This window comes from Lycium barbarum, chromosome 11 (genome assembly GCF_019175385.1).
Source record: "Lycium barbarum isolate Lr01 chromosome 11, ASM1917538v2, whole genome shotgun sequence".
In the NCBI taxonomy this organism is placed as follows: domain Eukaryota; kingdom Viridiplantae; phylum Streptophyta; class Magnoliopsida; order Solanales; family Solanaceae; genus Lycium; species Lycium barbarum.
The window spans coordinates 99,279,626-99,306,979 of record NC_083347.1 but is presented as its reverse complement, the minus strand read 5'-3'; positions in this window follow the sequence as shown (position 1 = coordinate 99,306,979).

Sequence of the window (27,354 nt, the reverse complement as noted above, 5' to 3'; positions counted from 1 at the left end):
AATGCAACAAGAACAATAACGACACATTTTCTTCCTTCAAATTCATGAATTACACCAAAAATCCACACACTAACAACATTGTTTTCCATAATTACAAGAAAACTACATTCAAATCAAATTAACTTCTAAAGCAACTCTCCAACCAATACAACTTCACTAGAGTCATTAAAATTTCTTTCTTAACATAGAATCCACAACAACAACAATCAAAACACTAGATAAAATAATTGACTCATCTTCCTGCACAATACACATATACACGGCCACAACCAACATCCATATTTTCATGAATTTCACCCATTTTCTACATACTACAACATACACAACCATCCATACTATATAAAAGAAGATTAAATCTTACCTTTTCCCTTAACTTCTCACTTGGCTTTGGTTGTGAATTTGCAACAAAGAATGATCTACTTGCTCCAACAACTACTCCATGTTATAGAGGACATTCCAATTGGTAGAAAAGCTAGAAAAAATAATTTTTGGATCAAAATTTTTGGACTTCAATTTTTTTTCCTCCCATGGCCGAATAGGCCCTTGTTCCTTTTCTTTCTCTCCAAGCTTCTTCAAAGTTCCAAAAGATGAGAATGAAAATGTATTCCATAAGTCATCTTTGACTTATTTATTTTAATTCCTTGTGGGCCTTGGCCCACTCCAACATGGCCGGCCACTTTGGCCCAAATTATCCAAGCCCAATCTTTTTTTTTTTTTTGTAATTCATGAAAATTTATTTTCCAAATTTCAAATTTGCCCTTGGCCTTCCTCAATTTTTCTATGAGCCATCTTCCGAATTTCCCTTTTTTCCCCTAGCCTTTCTTAACATTTCCACATCAAAACTTTGATGAACAACTTGTGTGCTAAACAAGGTAAAAAATATAGCCTTGCCCTTAACTTCCCGCAATTATCTTGAATTATCCGAATACGCAAAATACGAGATATAACAATTAGACCCAGTTCGTCGGCGTGGGGAGCACCAGTCTTGTTCGTGAGAAAGAAGGACGGTTCTTCACGAATGTGCATTGATTATAGACAATTGAATAAGGTGACGATAAATAATAAATATCCTCTTTCGAGGATTGATGATTTGTTTGATCAGCTGCAAGGTGCTAAATGATTTTCTAAGATAGATTTGCGGTCGGGTTACCATCAAGTCAGAGTTAGAGAAGCGGATATTCCCAAAACTGCTTTCAGGCCAAGATATGGCCACTACGAGTTCCGAGCAATGTCGTTTGACTTAACAAATGCTCCGGTCGTGTTCATGAATGTAATGAATAATGTATTCCTGCCATTTTTGGATCTCTTCGTGATTGTATTTATTGATGATATTCTAGTGTATTCCCGCACAGAATCAGAACATGCTGATCATTTGCTAATTGGTCTTGGGATTCTACGAGCTCGAGAATTATATGCAAAGTTTTCCAAGTGCGAGTTTTGGCTGAATTTTGTAACATTCTTGGGCCATATTATTTCAAATGATGGCATTCGAGTCAACACTCAGAAAATTGAAGCAGCGAAGACTTGGCCAAGGCCTACGATGCCTACAGAAGTTCGTAGTTTTCTGGGTCTAGCAGGTTATTATAGAAGATTCGTAGAGGGCTTTTCATCCATTTCAGCTCCATTGACGAAGCTAACCCAAAAGTCGATAAAATTTCAATGGAATGACGCTTGTGAGCAGAGTTTCCAAGAGTTGAAAGACAGGTTGACCTCATCTCCGGTGTTAACACTTCCAGAAGGGCCAGATGGCTATGTTGTGTATTGTGACGCTTCCGGCGTCGGATTAGGATGCGTATTGATGCAGTATGGTAGAGTTATTGCATATGCTTCGAGACAATTGCGGAAACATGAACAGAACTATCCAACTCATGATCTTGAATTAGCTGCGGTTATTCATGCCTTAAAATGTGGAGACATTATTTGTATGGTGTGCACGTTGATATCTATACGGATCACAAAATCCTTCTGTACATTTTCAAGCAGAAGGAATTGAACCTGCAGCAGAGACAGTGGTTAGAATTGCTAAAAGATTATGATGTAAACATTTTGTACCACCCCGGAAAAGCGAATATAGTAGCCGATGCGCTTAGCCGCCGATCAATGGGTAGTTTATGTGAAGTTCCTCCGGAAAAGAAAGCAATGGTTCATGAGCTCCATCAACTAGCTAATCTTGGAGTACGTGTAATTGATTCGGAAGCGCAGGAATTAGTGTTAATGATCCTACAGCCTCGCCCTTGAATGCTGAAATAGAAGAGCGCCAGTATGGAGACCTGCGAATGTGTCATTACAGGGATGTATCCCGTGAAAAAGAGAACTCTCCATTTGAAGTTTCCATGGATGGAATTCTTAGACATCGTGGTAGGTTATGTGTTTCGGATGTTGCGGAATTGCGTCGTCGAATTCTAGAAGAAGCCCACTATTCTCGGTATTCTATTCACCCAGGAGTAACAAAGATGTATCACGATCTTTGTTATATCCCGTGTTTTTGCGTATTTCGGTAATAATTGATTTTGTTCAACATATGAGTTGTTCAAAAAAATGTATTAGTGTGGAAGTGTTGAGGAAGGCCAAGGGCAAAATGGGAATTTAGGAAATTTGTTTCGGGAATTAAAAAAAAAAAATGAATCCATGAATTATTGGGCTAAAAAAAAAATTAGGAAATTGAGGCCCAAAGTAAAGAGGGTGGCCGGACAAGAGGCCTTAGCCCAAGCCCATAATTAATTATCCATGTGACAATTATTAAGAGGGCATGTTGTATATATCTCTTAATAGAAGCTTCAAGAAAAATAAAATCAAAGAGAGAGCAAGAACACACAAAAAGGGCCATTCGGCCGTGAGCTCTAGGAGAAAAAAAAATGGGAGCTTGTCAACTTTGATCCTAAAAATCTTGTTCCTCTTGAATTCTTGTTAAGCTCAGGACGCTCTCCGACGTGATATAATTGGTTTGGCGAGGGAGCAACGTTTGCGGCAAGATTGAAGTTTGAAGAAAAAGGTAAGAAATCTATTCTTTTATGTTATGGAATAAGTATATATGTTATAAGGATTGAAATTAGAAGAAAATTATGGAGTTGTGATGTATGTGTGTGAAGCCGTGTGTGTGTGTGTGTGGTGAATCATGGTCGTGAGCCATAGTATAGTGAAGGGGAGATGAAAGGGAATTCATTTAGTGTGTTAGTTGTGTCGTTGTGGCATTTACGACGTAAATGAATGTTTAACGAGTTGAGTTGGCTTTGAAAATGGTTGCGGATTGTTATGGGAAATTATATGATTTTTATATAGTTTTTATATAATTGTGAAAGTAAAAATTCTAAATGTAAATTATGGTTGTTGTTAATGAATTTGGAAGGAAACAATGCTAGTTGTTAATGTTGTGGCAATTGTGGAGGTTTTGGATAGAATATGGAATTGGCGGGAATGCTTGAATCCATGAGCATTGCTTGAAATGTTCTTGAATTATGTTTGAATGATCTTAAATTAGTAAATGAATATGGAAATGTTGATATTATTTGATAACGGGAAGTTGGAACGAAAGTTGTTGAACTATGTAGTAAAGAGAACTATTTAAGTTATAGTGCGTTTTGTGATGATTTGGATGTTGTTGGCATTGTTGGGTTGTTGTTGTTGATATATTGGGCCGAGCTAAGTCTCGGGGATGCTATATGTATAGGGGAAATGCTGCCGAAATTGCGGTAGACAAATATGAATTTAAGTTGAATTCTTAGAAGCTATAGCTCACAATTGGTAAATGTGACCAAATTGTAGATTTTGGCGGATTTGAGGCTTGATTTTGGAGACGTTCAGGAGGCGGAAAAGGTATGTAAAGCTATCCCTCTTCTTCTCTTGGCATGTCCTAGATGTTCAAGGTTTGAGTTTGAGCCTCGGGGATTACTCTATTCATAGAAATTCGCGTTTACTTTTAGTACTATTCCATTCAGTGAAATTGAATTAGAAACTCATGCTTTGTTGAATAGAAATGTTCAAACTTTCGTAAATTTCGTAAATATGATTGAATTACCCCTAAGCTTGTCAAATGTCTGTAAAATTCGTACGCCGCCTCAAGTTGAACCGAGGCGGGCCCACTAGTCCCGAGTCTCCTTCGTTCGCCCTAACTGACTTAACTTTGTACGATATCGGAAAGAGACTTTTGCTTATGACTTTAGCTATTAAAGAATAATGTTTTGATATTAAAGAATAATGTTTGATTAATCCATAATATTCTGATTTACATTTTGAACTATAAATACGATTCCAGAAATATTTCTGTAAGATAAATCCCGTATTGATTAGTTATTCAGACTAGTTTACCCAAAGGGTTGTCATATAATTATATCAAGTTTCATAAATGTTTTGATACGTAAATTGCATTGGTTTCTACACTACTCTACTCGTGCCCATTATTATGATATCGTTCGCCGGTTCCCAGGCCGGTTTTGTGATCGTGCGCACTATGATATAGATATATTCAGCAGTATGCTGTGCTACGGTTCCCGAGACCTCGCTATAGGGCCGGGTTCCATTTATGGAGTTATGCTGTGATATGGCTTATGATATGATGTGTGTGACGATGTGTTATGTTCGGGGTTGTTCGGAGATTTGAAACTTTCCGGAGTATGCTGTGTTGTGGCGCCAGTGTCGGAGTGGCGACCACGTTCCTGAGCCCTATGCATGATTTCTTTTACTTGCATTATGTACATATGATTTCCATTCTGGTTTTGACGTACTGATTCTGTATTTCATTTCTGTATCTTTACTACGATTATGGTTTGAATTTCTGTACTCCATGCTTTACATACTCAGTACATCTTTCGTACTGACCCCCTTTCCTCGGGGGCTGCATTTCATGCCCGCAGGTACCGACGTTGGTGATCCACCACTGTAGGCCACACTTTCTGCTACTACAGAGTGCTCATTTTGATTCGGAGCCCATATTTTGGTACATATCTCTGTTATTTATATATTTATGTATATTTGGCTATTTGGGGTACGGCTGGGCCCTGTCCCGCCATATATTTCCGTTTTGGTGTGTAGAGGCCTGTAGTCATATTGTGGGTCATGGGTCATGTGTGTGTGTTCGTTTTGTTTATGATTTGCACCTTAATGTGGTCCTGTTTGTTATGGCGGCCAAAATGGCCCATGTGTTCGCATATGTGCATATGATCGGCGATGTGTATTCCGCCGCTCCTTTTGGCTTTGGATATGATATTTTTGCACGTGTGACCGCTTAAGATAATATTTGATTTCAAATCTGTTTTAAATGACTAATATGAGATCTGAGATAATCTCAAATATGACGATTTAGTATGTTTGTCTGTCCGGGTGTCCAAGTAGGGCACCAGTCGCGGCCCACGGGGCTGGGTCGTGACAAAAAGTGGTATCAGAGCGGTTTGTCCTCGGAATGTCTACAGGCCGTGTCTCGTAGAGTCTTGTTTATCGGTGTGTTGTGCACCACATCTATAAACAGGAGGCTACAGGACATTTAGGGTGTTACCTTTCTTTGAATGTTAGATCGTGCGATAGACCTGTGCTATTAGGATTACGGGATGTTGCTGCTAATTGGTACGAGTCCTGGGAGCTGTCCAGAGGTGAGAGTGGTCCCCCAGCTACTTGGGATGAGTTTGTGGCCGCTTTTCTCCACCACTTTTTGCACCCGGAGTTACGGCGGGCGCGGGTTGACCGATTTTGACAGTTGCGGCAGAGAGGTCGGAGTGTTCGTGAGTATAATTTGGAGTTTGATTCTCTGGCTCGATATGCACCGGCGATAGTAGCGGATATGGCCGACCGGATGCACCGGTACGTGATAGGACTGGACCGCTACTTGATTGACAGTTGCATGGCGATGGCGTCACAGACTGATATGGATATCACCCGGTTACAGGCCTATGCTTAGGGTATGGAGGACCGGCATAGGGCCGATTATTCTGGTAGGGATCGAGACAGGAGGCCGCCCAAGAGGGCCAGATCCGCGGGATATTCTGGAGATTTTCGAGGCGGACAGCCTCAGTCGCAGCAGTCAGGCAGATATCTTCCTCCGTCTGGCCGGGGTACACAGTCCGCCAGCAGACGATTTGACAGTGCGGGACCATCTGGGGCCGGTCAGAGTTCCAGAGTATCAGGTTCGCAGACAGCCAGGGGTCCCAGCCAGTCCAGGCCGCCCAGGCCCCGTTGTTCTTATTTTGGGAAATCGCACCCAGGGGAGTGCTATCGAGCTACCGGAGCCTGTTTTTCTTATGGCCGTCAGGGCCATGTCATGCGTGATTGTCCGATTGTGAGTGGTTTTGGTAGTACAGTTCAGCCGACGGGGTCAGCCGCTGGTTCATCTTCTACTCCCACAGCTATGCGTCCTGCAGGGCGGGGTTTGCCGGCACCGGCGGGCCGCAGTCGAGGCCGTGGCAGTGTTTCAGATTCTAGCGGTCCATCGAACCGCATATATGCATTGGCTAGCCGCCAGGATCAGGAGGCTTCGCCAAATGTTGTTACAGGTACATTACTGGTTTTCTCCCGATCTGTATATGCATTGATTGATCCTGGCTCTACTTTATCATATATCTCCCCGCTCGTTGCTAGTAAAATTGGGATAACACCCGAACCTATAGAACCATTTGAAGTAGCTACACCGGTCGGGGATTTTATTATAGCGAGGCAGGTATATAGAGACTGTTCTGTGATTATATATGACCGTTGCACTAAAGCTGATTTGGTAAAATTAGATATGCTGGAATTTGATGTTATCATGGGCATGGACTGGTTAGCTTCCTGCTATGCTAATGTGGACTGCCAGAAAAAGGTAGTTCGTTTTCAGTTTCCAGGGGAACCAGTTATAGAGTGGTCCGGGAGTACAGCATCGCCGAGGGGTAAGTTTATTTCATACCTCAAGGCTAAGAAGATGATTCAGAAAGGTTATATCTATCATTTGGTTCGGGTGCACGATACTAAGGCCGAGACACCTACGCTCCAGTCAGTTCCAGTTGTCAATGAATTCCTAGATGAGCTTCCAGGCCTCCCGCCTGAACGTGAGATAGACTTCACTATAGATCTGTTGCCAGATACGCAGCCCATATCTATTCCTCCGTACAGAATGGCACCGGCAGAACTAAAAGAATTAAAAGAACAGCTGAAAGATCTGTTAGATAAAGGCTTCATCAGACCCAGTACATCGCCCTGGGGAGCGCCGGTATTATTTGTCAGAAAGAAAGATGGGTCACTGCGAATGTGTATTGATTATCGATAGCTGAATAAGGTGACTATAAAGAATAAATACCTCTTCCCCGGATTGACGATTTATTTGATCAGTTGCAGGGTGCCAAATATTTTTCGAAGATAGATTTACGTTCGGGCTACCATCAGGTACGGGTACGAGAGTCAGATATTCCAAAGACTCCCTTCAGGACCCGGTACGGGCATTATGAATTCAGAGTGATGTCTTTTGGGCTGACTAATGCTCCAGCGGTATTTATGGATTTGATGAATCGGGTATTCCGACCTTTCCTTGATATGTTCGTGATCGTATTTATTGATGATATTTTGGTTTATTCACGATTAGCAGAGGAGCATTCGGATCATCTGAGAACAGTACTTGGCACCCTTCGGCAGCAGAAATTATATGCTAAATTTTCTAAATGTGAATTCTGGCTAACTTCTGTGGCCTTCTTGGGGCATATTGTCGGAGCAGATGGTATTCGGGTTGATACGCAGAACATTGAAGCTGTACAGAATTGGCCCAAGCCTACTACACCGACAGAGGTACGTAGTTTTCTGGGGTTGGCTGGTTATTACAGAAGGTTTGTGGAGAATTTTGCTTCTATTGTGGCACCATTAACGAAGCTTACTCAGAAAGCAACAAAATTTCAGTGGACTGATGCCTGTGAGCGCAGCTTCCAGACGTTGAAGGAAAAATTAATTACAGCTCCAGTTGTAGCTCTTCCAGAAGGGTCAAACGGGTATGTTGTCTATTGTGATGCCTCTGGTATTGGGATAGGTTGTGTGTTAATGCAGCACGGTCGAGTCATAACCTATGCTTCCCGGCAGCTCAGACCGCACGAGAAGAATTATCCCACTCATGATCTGGAATTAGCCGCGGTGATTCATGCTTTGAAGATTTGGCGGCATTATTTATATGGGGTCCACGTTGATATTTATACGGACCATAAGAGCCTCCAGTACATTTTTAGGCAGAAGGAACTAAATTTGCGGTAGAGAAGATGGTTTGAATTGTTAAAAGATTATGACGTTGATAATATGTATCATCCTGGTAAAGCCAATGTGGTAGCTGATGCACTTAGCCGTAAGTCCATGGGCAGTTTGACTGATGTTCAGCCTGATAAGGAAGAATTTGTTCGTGAAATTTATCAGTTAGCCAGCCTCGGAGTTCGTTTGGCAGATTCTGGAGATACGGGGGTTTCTGTTCGAGAAGTTGCCGAATCATCAATTATGGAAGAGGTAAAGAAGTGTCAGTTCGAAGATCCTGCTTTGATGCAGTACCGAAATGTGGCCCTTAATAAAGAAAAGACTCCGTTCGAAATTTCGCCTGAAGGGGTATTATTATATGGAGGCAGATTGTGTGTACCGGACGTTGCAGGGCTACGGCGGCAAATTATGGGCGAAGCACATAACGCTCGGTATTCTATTCATCCTGGGTCTACTAAGATGTACCATGATCATAAATGTTTATACTGGTGGGACGGCATGAAAAGAGACATTGCAGAGTTCGTTGGCCAGTGCCCAAATTGTCAGCAAGTTAAGATCGAGCATCAGAAGCCCGGTGGATTACTATAGGAAATGGAAATTCCAGCTTGGAAATGGGAGATGATTAATATGGATTTCGTTGTTGGGTTGTCGTGCACACCACGCAGGTATGATTATATTTGGGTTATCGTTGATAGATTGACTAAATCAGCCCACTTCCTTCCGGTCAGGACTACTTATTCGGCTGAGGACTATGCCAGATTGTATCTTAAAGAAATAGTAAGACTTCACGGGGTTCCTGTATCTATTATCACTGACAGAGGGGCCCAGTTCACAGCGAATTTCTGGAGATCCTTCCAGGAGGGATTGGGGACTCATGTGAGTCTTAGTACATCATTTCATCCTCAGTCCGATGGGCAGGCCGAGCGCACCATTCAGACATTGGAAGATATGTTGCGGGCCTGTGTTATTGATTTCAGAGGCAGCTGGGACGATCATTTGCCGCTTGTTGAATTTGCTTATAATAATAGTTATCATTCCAGCATTCAGATGGCACCGTACGAAGCCCTATATGGCAGAAAATGCAGATCTCCGATTGGTTGGTTTGACGTGGGCGAAACTAAATTAATTTGGCCAGATGTGATTCAGGAAGCAGTTGATAAGGTAAAACTCATTCGAGAACGACTATTAGCGGCCCAGAGTCGACAGAAATCTTATGCTGATAAACGGCGTCGACCGTTAGAGTTTTAAATTGGCGACTGGGTATTCCTAAAAGTGTCGCCCATGAAGGGCGTGATGAGATTTGGCAGAAAGGGGAAGCTCAGTCCGCGATACATTGGGCCTTACCAGATTATCCGAAAAATTGGGAATGTCGCTTATGAGCTGGACCTACCATCAGATCTAGAGGCTGTACACCCGGTATTCCATGTATCCATGCTCTGAAAATGTATTGGCGATCCTGACAGAATATTTCCAGTAAATGATATTCAGGTAACGGAGGACTTGTCTTATGAAGAGCAACCTGTAGCTGTTTTGGATCGTCAGGTGAGGAGACTGCGCACCAAAGAAGTGCCTTCTGTTAAAGTCCTGTGGCGGAACAACAACCGGGAAGAAATGACCTGGGAGGCGGAGGATGAGATGAAGAAGAAGTATCCCCACTTGTTTCCTACGCCCACAGGTAATCTAAACTTTTAAGTTTGTTATTGTGATTGATAAATGACTTATGTGTGTTATTTATAAAAAGAGACTCCCCCGCCATATTCATAAGACCCTATAAGACTAATTTAACATTCGAGGACGAATGTTCTAAAGGGGGGGAGAATGTTATATCCCGTGTTTTTGCGTATTTGGAAAATTTGAAATAATGTTGACTTGTAAGAAATAAGGTCATAATTGATTTTGGTCAACATATGAGTTGTTCAAAAAAATGTATTAGTATGGAAATGTTGAGGAAGGCCAAGGGCAAAATGGGAATTTCAGAAATTTGTTTCGGGAATTAAAAAAAATAGAATCCATGAATTATTGGGCTAAAAAAAATTTAGGAAATTGAGGCCCAAAGTAAAGAGGGTGGCCGGCCAAGAGGCCTTAGCCCAAGCCCATAATTAATTATCTATGTGACAATTATTAAGAGGGCATGTTGTATATATCTCTTAATAGAAGCTTCAAGAAAAATAAAATCAAAGAGAGAGCAAGAACACACAAAAAGGGCCATTCGGCCGTGAGCTCTAGGAGAAAAAAAAATTAGAGCTTGTCAACTTTGATCCTAAAAATCTTGTTCCTCTTGAATTCTTGTTAAGCTCAGGACGCTCTCCGACGTGATATAATTGGTTTGGCGAGGGAGCAACGTTTGCGGCAAGATTGAAGTTTGAAGAAAAAGGTAAGAAATCTATTCTTTTATGTTATGGAATAAGTATATATGTTATAAGGATTGAAATTAGAAGAAAATTATGGAGTTGTGATGTATGTGTGTGAAGCCGTGTGTGTGTGTGTGTGGTGAATCATGGCCGTGAGCCATAGTATAGTGAAGGGGAGATGAAAGGGAATTCATTGAGTGTGTTAGTTGTGTCGTTGTGGCATTTACGACGTAAATGAATGTTTAACGAGTTGAGTTGGCATTGAAAATGGTTGCGGATTGTTATGGGAAATTATATGATTTTTATATAGTTTTTATATAATTGTGAAAGTAAAAATTCTAAATGTAAATTATGGTTGTTGTTAATGAATTTGGAAGGAAACAATGCTAGTTGTTAATGTTGTGGCAATTGTGGAGGTTTTGGATAGAATATGGAATTGGCGGGAATGCTTGAATCCATGAGCATTGCTTGAAATGTTCTTGAATTATGTTTGAATGATCTTAAATTAGTAAATGAATATGGAAATGTTGATATTAGTTTGATAACGGGAAGTTGGAACGAAAGTTGTTGAACTATGTAGTAAAGAGAACTATTTAAGTTATAATGCGTTTTGTGATGATTTTGATGTTGTTGGCATTGTTGGGTTGTTGTTGTTGATATATTGGGCCGAGCTTAGTCTCGGGGATGCTATATGTATAGGGGAAATGCTGCCGAAATTTCGGTAGACAAATATGAATTTAAGTTGAATTCTTAGAAGCTATAGCTCACAATTGGTAAATGTGACCAAATTGTAGATTTTGGCGGATTTGAGGCTTCATTTTGGAGACGTTCAGGAGGCGGAAAAGGTATGTAAAGCTATCCCTCTTCTTCTCTTGGCATGTCCTAAATGTTCTAGGTTTGAGTTTGAGCCTCGGGGATTACTCTATTCATAGAAATTCGCGTTTACTTTTAGTACTATTCCATTCAGTGAAATTGAATTACAAACTCATGCTTTGTTGAATAGAAATGTTCAAACTTTCGTAAATTTCGTAAATATGATTGAATTACCCCTAAGCTTTCATGGACGATTCCATAGGGTCAAATGTCTGTAAAATTCGTACGCCGCCTCAAGTTGAACCGAGGCAGGCCCACTAGTCCTGAGTGTCCTTCGTTCGCCCTAACTGACTTAACTTTGTACGATATCGGAAAAAGACTTTTGCTTATGACTTTAGCTATTAAAGAATAATGTTTTGATATTAAAGAATAATGTTTGATTAATCCATAATATTCTGATTTACATTTTGAACTATAAATACGATTCCAAAAATATTTCTGTAAGATAAATCCCGTATTGATTAGTTATTCTGACTAGTTTACCCAACGGGTTGTCATATAATTATATCAAGTTTCATAAATGTTTTGATATGTAAATTGCATGGGTTTCCGCATTACTCTGCTCGTGCCCATTATTGTGATATCGTTCGCCGGTTCCCGGGCCGGTTTTGTGATCGTGCGCACTATGATATTGATATATTCGGCAGTATGCTGTGCAACGATTCCCGAGACCTCGCCATAGGGCCGGGTTCCGTTTATGGAGTTATGCTGTGATATGGCTTATGATATGATATGTGTGACGATGTGTTATGTTCGGGGTTGTACGGAGATTTGAAACTTTCCGGAGTATGCTGTGTTGTGGCGCCAGTGTCGGAGTGGCGACCACGTTCCTGAGCCCTATGCATGATTTCTTTTACTTGCATTATGTACATATGATTTCCATTCTGGTTTTGGCGTACTGATTCGGTATTTCCTTTCTGTATCTTTACTATGACTATGGTTTGAATTTCTGTACTCCATGCTTCACATACTCAATACATCTTTCGTACTGACCCCCTTTCCTCGGGGGCTGCGTTTCATGCCCGCAGGTACCGACGTTGGTGATCCACCACTGTAGGCCATACTTTCTGCTACTACAGAGTGCTCCTTTTGATTCGGAGCCCATATTTTGGTACATATCTCTGTTATGTATATATTTATGTATATTTGGCTATTTGGGGTACGGCGGGGCCCTGTCCCGCCATATGTTTCCGTTTTGGTGTGTAGAGGCCTGTAGTCATATTGTGGGTCATGGGTCATGTGTGTGTGTTCGTTTTTTTATGATTTGCGCCTTAATGCGGTCCTGTTTGTTATGGCGGCCAAAATGGCCCATGTGTTCGCATATGTGCATATGATCGGCGATGTGTATTCCGCCGCTCCTTTTGGCTTTGGATATGATATTTTTGCACGTGTGACCGCTTAAGATAATATTTGATTTCAAATCTGTTTTAAATGACTAATATGAGATCTAAGATAATCTCTAATATGACGATTTAGTATGTTTGTCTGTCCGGGTGTCCAAGTAGGGCAACAGTCGCGGCCCACGGGGCTGGGTCGTGACAATCTTAGAATGATATATTGGTGGGATGGCATGAAAAGAGACATAGCCGAGTTTGTGGAACGGTGTCCAAATTGCTAACAAGTAAAAGTTAAACATCAGAAGCCAGGGGGCTTGTTACAGGCAATAGAAATCCCTACTTGGAAATGGGTAGTGATAAACATGGATTTTATAGTGGGATTACCTCGTTCCCGTGGCAGGTACGAATCCATATGGGTGATCGTGGATAGATTGACGAAGACAACCCATTTTCTCCCAGTTAGGACTACATACTCAGCAGAAGATTATGCGAGGTTATATCTCAAGGAAATTGTGCGACTTCATGGTATTCCATTAGCTATTATTACAGATAGGGGAGCACAATTTACGGCCAAGTTCTGGAAGTCCTTTCAAGAAGGTCTAGGAACTCAAGTGAAGCTTAGTACGGCATTTCATCCACAGACGGATGGGAAAGCGGAGCGTACTATTCAAACCTTGGAAGATATGCTACGAGCATGTGTGCTGGATTTTGGTGGAAGTTGGGACGATCATTTGCCGCTAATTGAATTTGCATATAATAACAGCTATCACTCTAGTATTCAAATGGCTCCGTACGAAGCTTTATATGGGAGGAAATGTATATCTCCAATTGGATGGGTTGAAACAGGAGAAGCACAATTAATAGGCCCCGATTTGATTCAACAAGCATTCTAAAAAGTCAAACTGATCCGAGATCGATTATTGATAGCCCAAAGTCGCCAAAAGTCTTATGCGGACAACCACCGAGGAGACTTGGAATTTCAAGTTAATGATTGGGTATTTTTGAAAGTGTCGCCAATGAAAGGGGTAATGAGATTTGGTAAAAAGGGGAAGTTAAGCCCCAGATATATTGGACCTTATAGAGTCATCCGTAAGGTGGGTCGTGTAGCCTACAAACTTGACTTGCCTTCAGAGCTTGAGTCCGTACACCCTGTTTTTCATGTTTTGATGCTTCGCAAGTGTATTGGAGACCCAACAAGAATAGTTTCGATTGATGATGTCCAAGTGACAGAAAAACTGGCCTATGAAGAAGTACCTATTGCTATTCTGGATAGGCAGGTGCGAAGACTCTGAAATAAAGAGGTAGCTTCAATCAAAGTTTTATGGCGAAACAACAACAGAGAAGAAATGACTTGGGAAGCAGAGGAGAATATGAAAGCCAAGTATCCGCATCTATTCCATCCTCCAGAAGGGGCTCATGATGATACGCCGAGATTATAAGGTATGTATGCTACTTTTTATGCTTCTGGTCCTGTGTGGCCATAGATATGTTGATACTGTGTTGTAGCCCTGTGAGGCAGTGATATTATGGGTTGTTGTGACAGGTTAGTAGTGCCATGTTACAGGGGAGACTCTGGCAAAAAAATTCTAGAATTCCCGAGTGTTTAACATTCGAGGACGAATGTTCCAAAAGGGGGGAAGAGTGTTACACCTCGAAAATTTCCCCGTGAACGAACAGTGAAAAGTTCCAGATTTGCATTTTGGCCAGTTGGTCGTAAAATGGAATATGGACCATAAACTGGTATACGGCCTGTATACTGCCATGTCGTATTTCAACTTGCAAAATTTCAACTTTCTGTCAAATGCTTCCAATGTTTAAAAACGACTTGGAATACGGACCGTAAATCAAAATACGGCCCGTAAACTGAGTCGTAAATTGCCATGATCTCCAGCATGCCTTTCTGGTTTCGATATGCTTAAATACGACCACGATATACGGCCCGTAAACTGGAATACGGACCGTAAAGTGGGTTTACGACCACTGTGCAGTTCAGTCACTGTTCATTGTGGAATAGATTTTATGTCATTAAAAGGAGACCTAACCTCATTCAATTCATTTCAACTCCATGATATTTCAGTCTAGAAACCTCTAGAATACTCTTTACTCGTCAACTACAAGAATTCAAAGGGGATTAGTGATCAACTACATAAAACCCACGAAATCAAGTGTAAGAATCACACTAAAGTTCATTTTTTTCAAGAAAACCCAAAAGAAGTGAAGTAGGGCTTTGGTGCTAAAGGAGTAATTCCATTCAAGGCTTGTTCAAAAATCATCCAAGGTAAGTTTCATGACTAAACCATTTTTTTTAAGGTATTGGAAGGTTAAGATACTTGAATTTTAGAAAGACATAGGAAAGGGGTCATTAATGAGTGAATAGTGTTATGGTTGGATGGTAGTTGGGGTGAACTATGAATGTTGCTGATTGTTGATTGCGATATTGTGAATGTTATTTTGAATGTGTGGGAGTTGATATAGCATATGGAAAAGGTAGTATAAACCAAGGAAGTGCTGCCTAATTTCCCTAGAATAGTAATGCGTTCTTATAGCCGATTAACTAATGTTAGTGCGAATTCTCTCTTGAAGGTAGAGACGTGATATCGGAGAAGCACAAGTGAATGATAGCTTAGTTAAACGTCGAAGGTATGTGAGGATAGTCCTTTCTTTCTATGGAATGAATCCTTTAGCATGACTCTCTTTCTTATCCATGAATCTCTTAAGTTCCGGAAGAGATGAGTCTATGTCTATAATTAGCTACACAAGGTAATGAGTAAAGTATTGAAATTATAATACATATGATGTGATACCCCTATGATGTAAATGATGCAATTTATTGCTTACACTCACCTTATATGCCCATTCCTTCAAGGCGAGGCAGGATGTCGATGATTGCTCCATAATGAAATCGGGGGATCACGACCTTATATCACCCCGATAAAGTATAGTTGTCACGACCCAACTCCGTAGGCCGCGACTAGTGTCCGTGCTGGACACCCAAACGTACCCAATAACCCAAATTAGCAAACGACAGAATATTTTCAAATATAAAAGTCACTTGGCGTTAGTAATGATCATAAATGAACCGACGCAGTACATGGAAGCCGGTGAGGCTGTCACCGATCATATCATACCCAAACATATACATAACCCTCACAAGTGTGTCTACAGACCTCTACAGAACATAACAGAATCATAAGACGGGACAGGGCCCCGTCATACCCCCGAATAGCATACATGTATATAATAGCGGCGGACTATACCAACATACAGGCTCTGGACAAAAGAGCGCTCCCAACATAGCAGAATAGATGTCCTAGGCAGGCGGTCAGCAAATCTGTCTTCTGTACCTGCGCGGCATGAAAACGCAGCCCCCGAAGAAAGGGGGTCAGTACGAAATATGTACTGAGTATGTAAAGCACAGAACGTAGTAAACAAAGTCATAATCAGAACAGAAGGTACAGAAAATGGACAGAATATCCAGATTAGCAAAATATTGATCATAAGGCATAAATAGTAATTGTTGAAAACATATGTCGTACCTGGTCCCAACACGGAACAAGATTTTAACGGGAACAAAACTTACAGAGAAGTGAGTGTGACATCCGAAGTACCAAATGCATATTTTCAAAACATGAGGAATGTGTACAGAAACATATATCACATCATATCCGTCCCCTGCCAAGGGGCTCAGCAAACAGAACGTGGCCACCCCCCGACGCTGGTGCCACCATACATAAGGAACAGAGTAGGGGATAACCCTGTCACATAACAGATCATATCAGATGGCCATATCAGATCATATCATATCAGAATGTGTGTACATGGCACAGCATACTCCAAAACCCATGTACATATATACCTGCCCCCTCACATCGAGGCACGGCGAACAATGCAATGGAATACGCTTGACACCATATCCTGGCCCGGGCTCAGTGTGGGAAACATTCGGGCATCCACGAATGGAGTAGTGAGAGACTAAATGCAATTAAAATGTCATAAATATTTTCCGAGACTCGATGAGGCATATCAATGACAGACCAATCCAATGAAGTCAGACGGAATCATAATACGTGGGGTTCGGACGTCATAAAGAATTACAGAAGCATAATCTTTCTGAAATCGTTCCGAGTGCCAAAACAATTTATAAGACTTACTGAAATATTTAAAACAGTTTTTGTTTAGTAGTTAAAAGAGTAGTCAGGACATTTCTTTCAAAAACGGCTCGAAAACAAGCCTTAGGTACAATAAGGGCAAAACCGGGAATAGTGGGCCCACCTCGGGAAAAGCAAGGCGGTGGGCTCAATTTACACATTTTAGGCTTATGGGGTCACCTACGAGGGTTCTACGGACATTCTATAACTTTTCATAAAGTCTGGGGAAGGTTTGCATAATTTTCAAGAAAGCATACAAAAAGGGTTCAATTCTATTGAACGAAAATGTAACAATTTCAGACGCGGATTCCGATGAGCAGAATATTCTCCGAGGCGTGAATCCGATCCTAGTACTTCTAGGACATGCCAAAAGAAGAATCGGGATAGCTTTACATACCTTTCAAGCTCCTTACGCCTTTCCAATCTCACTTCCCGTTTCGTCAAAAATCTGCAAATGGTCACATTTACCAATTGTGAGTTATAGGTTCTACGAATTCAACTTAACTCATATTTGTCTACCAAAATTTCGGCACCACCTCCCCTATACATATAGCACCCCCAAGAATTCGACTCGGCCAAATCAATCAACAACAGCCCAACAACAATATCAACAACAACAACAATCACTATATGACACAATATAACACAACTAGTATCCTTCCAACATAATATGGCAACCTTCATTCCAACTTCGCATTTCCAATCAATATCAACATTCTTATATTCATTAGTAATCAAGATCATTACAACACAATTTGGAAGCATTTCATATCATGTCCACAAGGTATTCACAAGATATACATAATATACAAACTTTCCGATAAAGTCATAATTCATCCAAAGCTTCTAACCTTTGGCATACATATTCATAACATGTTTCCATCTTCCAAATATATCAATGATCATCATAATTTGCAACCTAACAACTTCCTTTTTCATAATGTCATAAAATCGTACTAAAACGACATAAGCTTCTACATTCCATTTCAATACAAACTTATATCATTTTATCTCCATATACATTGCAAGCATCACAATAACACAACTAACACATTAAACAAAATTAATTCATTCCCATTCCAACTCCAATATACCACACGGCCAAATGCTCTTTTTACCAATTCAACCAAATTTATTCAACTTTCATTTCCAATGTGAATACCATCATCCACACAATTAGAATATAACATAAATTCAACACATATATGTATACCACATATACACCCACACGGCTACACATTATATTCCAACCCCACTTTGAAATCTTCCATATTTCTATACTTTCAACTCATTTCTACATACTACAACAAAACAAGACTTCATAACCCAATAAAAAGGAATGAATCCTCACCTTTTTCTCTAGTCTTCTTCACTTGGACAAATGATCAAATTGATGAACCAAAGCCTCTTTCTTCCAAACCAACTACACCAAGTTGAAAAGGGACCTTGAATTAGTAGGAATTTAACAAGAAAATAATTTTTGGAGGGAGATTTCAAAGGGACAAATTTTGGAGCTATGGCCGAATGGCCTTGTTTCCTTAAGCTCTTGTTCTTGTTTTCTCCTTATGTTATTTTTCTTGAAGCTTCTTAAGGATTATGACTCATATAAGCCCTTTTATATTAATTAGCACATGGACTAATTAAAATCATGGGCTTGGGCCATTGCATGGCCGGCCACCCCTCTCCAAGTTGGGCATCATTTTTCATTTTTTTTTTAGCCCAATTGGTCAAAATTCTTATTTTGTAATTCCCGAAACTAATTTCCAAAATTCCAATTTTTGCCCTTGGCCTTCCTCCGTGTTTCCACACTAATATTTTTCATGAATAACACACACATATATTAATTCAAATCATCATGTGACCTTATTCCTCACAAATCAAAATTATTTCGAATTTTCCCGAATACACGAAAATACGGGATATAACAATAGTTGACCTTGAGCCTTATGCATGTACTATGATAAGATAAGCATATTATCATGATGATGATATAACACCGCGCCTAGTTGTCCGGGCAGTCACCGCTAAGGCGGGCAACTATACGTATACACCATGGCCATATGGCATGGGCAGACACCACTAGTGGGCGGCATGAGATGATACCCCGGACGCGGGAGGCCTGGACGCAGGCTAATGTTATTGATTATCACACCGATCCGATATGGACGGGCAGCTTATACATTTTGCATATATGATATGATGATGAGTATGAGTAAGATAGCATGCATTACCTCTTTTATATATTTGTCAGTCAGATCCAGATGTTTCATATTGATATTCCCTTTATATCATTGTCTTCTTTCATTGTTCATGCCTCTCATACTCAGTACAATGTTCGTACTGACGTCCATTTTCTTTGGACGCTGTGTTCATGCTCACAGGTAGACAAGTAGGAGAGCTCGATCCAGACCCGTAGTAGCTGTCAGCTGATTGAAAGCACTCTCTTGTCCCGGAGGTGCTTGATTATTCTTTTGTGTATATAGTCATGTATATGTATTTTTGGGAATGACGTGGTCTTGTCCCGTCCTCATGTTTGGCACTCCAGTAGAGGCTCGTAGATGCGCAGTATGGGTTAGATGGTCTCACGAGATAGCTACTGTATCTATATATGTATCACTATTTTGATAGCCAAAAGGCACATGTATATAAGAGTATTTATATTTTCATAAGAAATATGAATTTCCTACGCTTGAGTATAAATGTGATAAAAAGGGCAGTAAATGAGTAAGATGAGCAATAGAACGAGCGGTGCTCGGTGGTTAGCCCCGGGTACCCGTCGCGGCCCTAGTTGGGTAGTGACAGCTACAACACAATATCAATATATCTATGACCACACACGACCAAAAGCGTGAAAATAAAGCATACATACCTCAAAATGTTGGGGCTTCATCTTGAACCTCTCCTGGGGGTTGGAATAAATGCGAAGCGGATACTTGGACTACATACTCCCTTCCGCTTCCCAAGTCATTTCTTCCCGGTTGTTGTTTCGCCACAAGACATTGACTGAAGCTACCTCTTTATTTTGAAGTCTTCGCACTTGCCTGTCTAGGATGGCGATAGGCACTTCTTCATAGGTTAGCTTTTCTGTCACTTGCACATCGTCTATAGGGACAATCTTTGTGGGATCTCCCATACACTTGCAGAGAATCGAAACGTGGAAGACTGGATGGACTGATGCAAGCTCCGAAGGCAAGTCCAATTCATAGGATACATAACCCACCTTGCGGATAATTTTATAGGGTCCAATGTATATAGGACTTAACTTCCCTTTCTTGCAAAATCTCATCACCCCTTTCATTGGCGATCATCCCAATTACCACCGAAATCTAGTACACAGGCTCGTAGCATATCCTCCAAGGTATGAATAGTATGCTCGGCTTGTCCATCAGTCTGCGAATGAAATGCCGTGCTAAGCTTCACTCGGGTGCCTAGACCTTCTTGAAAGGACTTCCAGAACTTGGCTGTAAACTATGCTCCTCTATCTCTGATAATGGATAATGGAATACCATGAAGCCGCACAATTTCCTTGAGATACAACCTCGCATAATCTTCTGCTGAATATGTAGTTCTGACTGGAAGAAAATGAGCTGCTTTCATGAGTCTATCCACGATCACCCATATAGAATCCATATTGATAACTTCCCATTTCTAAGTAGGGATTTCCATCGCTTGTAATAACCCTCCTGGCCTTTGATGTTCGACTTTAACTTGTTGTAAATTTGGACATTGCGCTACAAATTCTGCTATGTCTCTTTTCATGCCATCCCACCAATATAATAGTTTAAGATCATGATACATCTTGGTTGCACCTGGGTGAATAGAATACCGAGAATAATGGGCTTCTTCTAGAATTCGCCGGCGCAATTCTACCATATTCGGCACACATAGCCTGCCTCGGTATCTAAGAATTCCATCCGTGGAAACATCAAATGGGGACTTCTCTTTGTCATGAGATGTGTCTCTGTAATTGCACAATTTAGGATCTTCATATTGCTGTTCTTTCACTTCTATATCCAAAGATAAAACTGTAGGATTATTAATATTAATCCCTGCATTACCCGAATCAATTACACGTACTCCAAGATTAGCTAGTTGGTGGAGCTCATGAACCATCTCTTTCTTTTCCGGAGGGACTTCACATAAACTATCTATGGATCGGCTGCTAAGCGCATCGACTACTATATTTGCTTTTCCGGGGTGGTACAAAATGTTCACATCATAATCTTTCAATAATTCTAACCACCGCCTCTGCCGCAGATTTAACTCCTTCTTTTTGATAATATACTGAAGACTCTTGTTATCTGTATAGATATCAACGTGCACACCATACAAGTAATGTCTCCACATCTTTAATGCATGAATGACCGCAGCTAACTCAAGGTCATGAATTGGATAGTTCTTTCCATGTTTCCGCAGCTGTCTCGAAGCATATGCAATAACTCTACCGTGTTGCATCAAAACATATCCTAATCCAACCCCGGAAGCGTCACAATACACAACGTAGCCATCTGACCATTCTGGAAGTGTTAAGACTGGGGCTGAGGTCAATCTGTCTTTCAACTCTTGGAAGTTGTGCTTACAAGCATCATTCCATTGAAATCTAGCTGACTTCTGAGTTAGCTTCGTCAATAGGGCTGAAATAGAGGAAAATCCCTCCACGAATCTTCTGTAATAACCTGCCAGTCCCAGAAAACTACGAACTTCCGTAGGCGTCGTAGGCCTTGGCCAAGTCTTCACAGCTTTGATTTTCTGAGTGTCGACTCGAATGCCATCATCTGAAATAACATGGCCTAGAAATGTTACAAAATTTAGCCAAAATTCACACATTGAAAATTTTGCATATAATTCTCGGGCTCGAAGAATGACAGGAACAATTCGTAAATGATTTGCATGTTCTGCTTCTGTGCGAGAATATACCAGGATGTCATCAATGAACAATATCACGAACAAATCCAAGAGTGGCTTGAATACATTATTCATCAGATTCATGAACACTGCCGGAGCATTAGTCAACCCAAACGACATTACTCAGAACTCATAATGGCCATATCTCGTCCTGAAGGCTGTTTTAGGAATATATTCTTCTCTAACCCTTACTTGATGATTACCCGATCTCAAGTCTATTTTTGAAAACCATTTGGCGCCCTGTAGTTGATCAAATAAGTCATCAATCCTTGGAAGGGGATATTTGTTCTTTTTCGTCTCCTTGTTCAACTGCCTATAATCGATGCACATTCGTAGGGAACCGTCTTTGTTTCTCACAAACAATACTGGTGCTCCCCACGGTGATGAACTGGGTCTAATAAACCCCTTTTCAAGAAAATCCTTCAACTGCGCCTTTAGCCCTTTCAATTCTGCTGGAGCCATTCGATAAGGAGGAATAGAAATAGGCTTGGTGTCTAGCAACACATCAATGGCAAAGTCAATTTCTCTTTCTGGAGGAAGACCTGGAAGCTCCTCTAGGAATACATCCGGAAATTCATTCACTACCGGAACTGATTGGAAAGTTGGCGACTTTGCCTCGGTGTCATGAACCCGAACTAGATGATAAATATATCCCTTGGCTATCATCTTTCTCGCCATAAGGTAGGAAATAAACCTACCTATTGGGGATACTACATTACCCTTCCATTCGAGTACGGGCTCTCCCGAAAATTGAAATCGAACTACTTTCATTCGGCAATCGACGTTAGCATAACATGATGCCAACAAATCCATACCCATAATTACATCAAAATCTAACATTTCTAGCTTAATTAAATCAGCTTTAGTTTGGCGGTAGCATATAACAATTACACAATCTTTGTACACTTGCCTTGCTATCACGGGATCACCAACTGGAGTAGATACCTCAAAAGGTTTTATTGGCTCAGGTTTCACCCCAATACAACCAGCAACATATGGAGTAATATAAGAGAGATTAGAACCCGGATCTATCGATGCATAGACATCACGGGAAAATATAGACAATGTACCTGTAACCACATCCGGGGAGGACTCCAAATCTTGTCGTCCGGCTAAAGCATATACACGGGGCTGAGTGGCACCTGAAGTAGATGCTACCCATCTGCCTCTACCTCAACCTACTGATATCTGAGGAGTCTGCCTTACCGGGCGCACTGAGGAAGAACCAGCTGCTGAACCTGTGGGCGGAACTCCAACCCTACCACTCATCGATGGGCAATCTCTCATCATGTGCCTAACCTGGCCACAAGCATAACAAGCATCCGAACCCTGGCGACACTGTCCGGAATGTAATATACCGCACTGGCTGCATCGCAGTACTGGGGGTCTCCTCTAACTATAATCTTCCCTGAACTGGGAATCTGAGGCCCTCGAACTCTGGCTCTGTCCTGAACGGAAGGAGCGATCAAATATCCTACCTGCGAATCGAGGAGGTGTACTAGCCACCGACTGGCCTGAGTACCTAGAATTAGAATATGTCTATCTTGATCCCCCTCTATAATCACTACCTGCTCCCATAGATCTGGCCCTTTTACTTTGCCTTCTATCGATCTCACGGTCACCTCTTTGCGGTTGTTGTCGCCCCTCTAAGTTCTGAGCATGGGCTTGTATCCGGGAAATATCCATCCCATCCTGTAGCGAAGCTGTCAAGCAATCTTTGAGTAAATGTGGCCCTAAGCCGCTCACGAATCTATGTACCCGGTCTCCCATGTCGGCCACCATAGTCGGGGTGTATCTAGCCAAAGAATTAAATTGCATGCTATACTCCCGGGCACTCATATTTCCTTGCTTCAAATTTAGAAACCTATCCGCTCTAACTCGGCGGACCTCGGGTGGCAAGTAATGGCGAATGAGAGCATCTACGAATTCTTGCCAAACCGGGGGAGGCGCATTCTCTCCTCTTGATAATACCCAATTATTATACCATAAGACTGCCATATCCCGGAGTCTATAAGATGCCAACTCCACGGATTTAGTCTCAGAGGCATGGACAATTCTCAATGTCCTCAACATCTAACCAATGAAACCTTGTGGGTCTTCATTCGGCTTTGACCCGAAAAACTACGGAGGATTCAAACTCATGAAGTCACGGGCTCTGGTGCTTACTGCCCGATCACTTGAACTCACATTTTGCCACTGTGCCTGTGCGGCAACCAACTGTGTCAATAGATGTATGGCCTTGGTCATTTGTTGACCCGAAGCAACCGGCGGAGGAATTGGAGCTGGAGCTCCTCCTTGTTCTTCCACATTAGGCGGGGTGGAGGAAGTATTTGATGGGGCCTCATTATGTGACTCACCCTCTTCTATGTTCATCGAAGGTTCTCTTTCAGCCCGCCTCTTTGTTGTAGTCTTGCCCTTCTAGGCAGCTGTAACTTTTCCCTTTAGCGGCATTCTGAAATCACAACACACTATTAGGGAGGATAAAATCTTACCCATGGCTCTATCGCACGATCTCATGAGAAGAAAGATGGTCATTTTTCCTAGATGCCCTGTAGCCCCTTGTTTATTAGCGTGGCGTGCAACACACCATAAACAAGACTCTACTAGACACGGCTCGTAGACACTTCCTAGGACTAAACTGCTCTGATACCACTTCTGTCACGACCCGGCTAGGGGCCGCGACGTGTACCCGGGGCTAACCACCAAGCACCGCTCGTTCTATTACTCATCTTACTCATTTAATGCTCTCTTATCAATTTTGTATTTAAATCATAAGAAAATCATCTTTCATTTGAAAACATAAATACTTTCATATACATATGCCTCTCGGCCATCAAAATAATATATATACATGATAGCATCTCGTGAGACCATATAACCCACACTGCATATCTACGAGCCTCTACTGGAGTGCTAGACATAAGGACGGGACAAGACCCCGTCGTGCCCAAAATACATATATATGAATATACGTAAAAGAATCATCATAAGCACCTTCGGAACAAAGGAGTGCTCTCGAGTCAGCTGATGGTTACTATGAATCTGGGTCAAGCTCACCTCCCTATCTACCTGTGGGCATGAACACAGCGTCCAAAGAAAACGGACGTCAGTATGAACATTGTACTGAGTATGAGAGGCATAAACAATGAAACAAGACAATGATGTAAAGGACATATCAATATGGAACATCTGTATCTGACTGTCAAGTATAAAGGAAATAAATCATGCTGTCTTACTCATACTTATCATCATATCATATATGCATAATGTATAAGCTGCCCGTCCATATAGATACGGTGTAATAATGTATAAGCTGCCCGTCCATATCAGATCGGTGTGATAATCATAACATTAGCCTGCGTCCAGGCCTCCCGCGTCCGGGTATCATCTCATGCCGCCCACTAGTGGTGTCTGCCCATGCCATCTGGCCATGGTGTATACGCTGTCCGCCTTAGCGGTGAATGCCCGGCCATATAGGCGCGGTGTTATATCATCATCATAACATGCTCATCATAATATGCTCATCATAGTACATGCATAAGGCTCAAGAACAACTATACTTTACCGGGGTGACGTAAGGTCGTGATCCCCCGATTTCATTATAGAACATTCATTGACATCCTGCCTCACCTTGAAGGAATTAGTATATAAGGTGAGTGTAAGCAATACATGACATCATATCATACATTTTAGATTCTCTATACTTTAACTCATCATCATCATTATGGAGTTCATAACATGTCTCTTATCTTATATAGCTACTCATAGACATTGGTCCTTAGCTTTTCGGAATATAGGAACTCATGAAGAGGAAGCAAAGTCATGCTATAGGATTCATGCCATTAGAAGGAAAGGACTAGCCTCACATACCTTTGATGTTTAACTAAGCTACCGTTCGCTTGTTCTCCTTCAATATCACGTCTCTACCTTCAAGAGAGACTTCGCATCGACATTAGCTAACAATTATAAGAACAGACTTACTAACGCTAGAGAAAATTGGGCAGCGTTTCCTTTGTTTATACTACTTTTCCCATGTTCTATATCAGCTCCCAAACGTTCACAACAACATTCACAATATTGAAAATAACAATCACCATTTGTATGCATTTACCACAATCCACCAATTTTCTTCAATTTCTCCACAATTATGGTTATGGCTCATTATCGCGTTTTCTCCTATACAATACTTATTTCATGGTCTAAACGTCATTTATAACATATTCATAATCACAACGCACCAACATTCATGATTCAACCCAACTATCCTTCAACCATGACACTATTCACTCATTGGTGACCCATTTTCTATGTCTTTTTACAATTCAAGTGTCTTAGCCTTCCAATACCTTAAACAACACGATATGGTCATGAAACTTACGTTAGATGTTGTAGGAACAAGCCTTGAGTGGTATTACTCTTCTTGCACCGAAACCCTAGTTCACTTCTCTTGAAATTTCTTAACTTGGATGAACTTTGATGAGTTTCGTACACTTAATTTCACTTGGATTCTTGATATTGATCTTTGATTTCCTTTGTTTTCTTGTAGATGAAGAGTGGAGAATATTCTAGAGGTTTCTAGGGAGAAGTAACGTGGAAATGAAATGAATTAATGAGCTTGGGTCTCCCTTTTAATGACTTAAAATCTGATCCGAAATGCACAGTAGTTGAAGTGCACAGTGGTGGTAAACTCAGTTTACGGTCCGTATACTAAAATACGTGCCATATTTCATGGACGTATTTAAGCATAACAGGAACAGAAAGGCAGTCTGAGGACATGGTGATTTACGAACTCAGTTTACGGTCCGTGTTTCAAGTCGTATTTAACCATCTGAACATTTGGCAGAAAGTTGAAGTTTTGGAAGTCGAAAGACGACATGGCGGTTTACGGGCCGTAAACCACTTTACGGTCCGTATTTCATCGACGAGACCAAAGTGCAAATCTGCAGCTTTCTCATTTTTAGAGCCTATAAATAGTCATTGTGAAGCATAACCTATCTCTTATTGCAATTGCCTTTGAAATCTTACTTAGGGTCGTCAAACATCATTCCCTTCTTATTAAAACATCGTATACTCGTATTCTTCGTTAGTCTATTCACGGTACGTTCACGGGGAAATTTTTGAGGTGTAACAGTCCCGTCCTTATGTCACAGTACTCTAGTAGAGGCTCGTAGATACGTATGTGTGGGTAGTAGATGTCCCATAATGACTTCATGGTACATTCTTGTATATCATTTTAACCACCGTGAGGGCTTATGTATATCTATGTATTGCCTCGGAGGTTATATGTGTTCACGATGAGTATGATGACTAGCGTAACGAGTGGTGCTCGGTAGTCAGCTTCGGGTACCCGTCATGGCCCTCTAGTTGGGTCGTGACATCATGTAACAACTCTACGACACCACTATCAGATTATAATATCAACAATTTTCCAACATCAAGTCATATTAGTATGAAAAACACTAACTCCAGTAAATATTAAATCCAGCAACTAAGAGTGTTTAAGTGACCCAATTTTTATTCGTCAGTTTTAAATGTTCAACAACTAGAATCCCTGAA